At 50.3% G+C, this 2,706-nt stretch overlaps 1 non-coding gene across 1 annotated transcript; it reads right to left on the reverse strand.

Annotated features, from left to right (window-relative positions):
- Positions 1-2,188: 2,188 nt before the first annotated feature.
- LOC139039240 (U6 spliceosomal RNA) lies at positions 2,189-2,295 on the reverse strand. The gene has a single exon (XR_011492563.1). It is a non-coding gene; the product is annotated as a U6 spliceosomal RNA (small nuclear RNA).
- Positions 2,296-2,706: the final 411 nt, after the last annotated feature.

Here is a 2,706-nt window from a genome sequence, read left to right on the forward strand (position 1 = left end):
TGTCGAGGATGACTCTGAGAAATGTGCTCGTGGGGTGCACATGTGTGGGTGCCAAAAGGGTTCCTTTGGATTCCCCCACCTTGGACAGATGAGAAGCACTAGGATTGAAAGTCCATCTCTGGTCTCTGACCCATCTGCCTCTCATGGTGCCCCTTTGAGCCTCAGCACATGGCATATCTGGCAAGCTCCCCCCACAAGCCTTCCACCTATGGTCAAGCTCAAAGCCAACAATCTCTCTCCCCATAGTCCGTGGCTCCAGGGTCTGGGGAGGGCTTTACCCCACTGCTGGTAAACTCCAGGGATGGAAAGATGTGGGGCCCAGCTGAAATCTCTGTGTGTCCGCCTCCCCACTCCCACCCTGGCCAGCACATGCCCAGCTGCTCTGGCCACCCAGCTCAGATAAAAGTTCACAGAGAGATCAAAAGTCACCATGCACCTAGCTGGCAAGAGTGGAGGTGCAGACAGACTGCCTAAAGAAACCCAGAAGGCCCGCAGGGGCCTGGCAGAAGGAAGTCACTGAATCGACACCTGTTGAAGGGCTGTGTTCACAAAGCACATGAGTCAAGGACGAGGGTGGACCATGCTCTGGCGGCAGCGCCGAGACCAGAGCTTCCCCCAGGTCATGGGTCACAGCCCCATTAGGGAGGCAGCTGTGGCAGGTGTCCGGCACTGAGCAGGATGTGGGGTTTCTGTAACTGATCTGTCTCTACACTCCTTGTCTTTCAGACTCTGTGTCCTTCACAGCATGGCAGCCAGGACCAGGAGTCCTTGGTGAAGGCTACCCTAATCCAGGATGCCTGTGTCCCGAGATAAAGGAGGGGCCTCCGCTTCACCCCAGGCCCTAAATCACTCCAGGGTTTCCCAGGCATCTTTCTGCAAATTGAAGAAGAAAGGTTGTGTGGAGATTGCAGGCCACTAGGTAACTGTGGAGTCCTGCCCTGAGGTCACCTGGGGTCATCTAGACTGCCCCCATCCCTTTCTTCACAGCAGGATGGGGAATTTGTTCCTCTGAATCACAGCTCACTGCCCTGGCTGTCATGAGAACCACCTGGGCAATTCTGTACCAAAAAAAAAAAAAAAATCCACCCAGATTCTGAAGCAGCTGGTCTGGTCAGTACCCCAGGGTGGTATTATTATTTTAAAGTTCCTTCATTTCTACTGTGCAGCCTGGGTGTACAGTCCACTCCAATCTCCGGGGCCATCACAGTGAGGGCTACTGGTACCACATCACTGACATCTCAAGGCCTCCATGTGCTCATCTGCAAAATGGGAGCATGATGCCTACCTCATAGGTATGTCATGAGGAGTAAACGGGGAAACCCTGGCAGGTGTCTGGGTCTCAGCAGGGACCCCATCATGAGTGTCCCTCTCCCAAAAGCCCAGTTCCTGTGTTGTCCAAGTCCCAGCCTCCACTATGCTGTAGTGGAACTGGAACTGTCGGCCCTGAGTTCAAATCCTGTGATGCTGCTTCCCAGCTGTGTGACCCTGGGCAAAGACCACAGAAGGCCCCAAATCTAGAGAGTTCCTAAAATTATGAACCTCACATCACATCACAGACCTATTCAGTAAGGACTCTCTGGGACCAGGACGCTAGCATTTTTATTTATTTATTTATTTATTTCCATTTATTTTTATTAGTTGGAGGCTAATGACTTTACAACATTGCAGTGGTTTTTGTCATACATTGAAATGAATTAGCCATGGATTTACATGTATTCCCCATCCCGGTCCCCCCTCCCACCTCCCTCTCCACCCAATTCCTCTGGGTCTTCCCAGTGCACCAGGCCCGAGCAATTGTCTCATTCATCCAACCTGGGCTGGTGATCTGTTTCACCCTAGATAATATACATGTTTCGATGCTGTTCTCTTGAAACATCCCACCCTCGCCTTCTCCCACAGAGTCCACAAGTCTGTTCTATACATCTGAGTCTCTTTTTCTGTTTTGCATATAGGGTTATCGTTACCATCTTTCTAAATTCCATATATATGTGTTAATATACTGTAATGGTCTTTATCTTTCTGGCTTACTTCGCTCTGTATAATGGGCTCCAGTTTCATCCATCTCATTAGAACTGATTCAAATGAATTCTTTTTAATGGCTGAGTAATATTCCATGGTGTATATGTACCACAGCTTCCTCATCCATTTGTCTGCTGATGGGCATCTAGGTTGCTTCCATGTCCTGGCTAAAAATATGGAACGCTTCATGAATTTGTGTGTCATCCTTGCGCAGGGGCCATGTTAATTTTCTCTGTATCTTTCCAATTTTAGTATATGTGCTGCCGAAGCGAGCACTAGCATTTTTATTTTATCAGAACACTAGGCACCGGAGACAGCCAACCAGATGCCCATGCTTAGGGTCCACAACCTTAGAGCTCCAAGCCTTTGTTTTCCCCTCTGGGATATGGGGTAATAACAATGATCTCATTTTTCACAGCACTAAATAAGACCAAAGGAGTGAAGGGCCTCGAGAGTAAAAACACAGAAACAGGTGGGGACCAGCGGGGTTCTGCTTCCTCCCCTCCCCAGGTTCATGATCCCTCTGAGGCTACACCTGCATCTTCCAGGTGGCCTTCAGGCACGGTTAATGTCAGCGGCTGCTCGGGCCCCACCGTCCACTAGATGGTCTTCCCTGCAGTAACTCTCCTGGCCTCTGGCCTGCCTTCCCCGCCTGCAGGTGGTCTGGCTGGTGAGTTCGATGGAAAG

Source organism: Odocoileus virginianus, chromosome 17 (assembly GCF_023699985.2).
Source record: "Odocoileus virginianus isolate 20LAN1187 ecotype Illinois chromosome 17, Ovbor_1.2, whole genome shotgun sequence".
Lineage (NCBI taxonomy): Eukaryota > Metazoa > Chordata > Mammalia > Artiodactyla > Cervidae > Odocoileus > Odocoileus virginianus.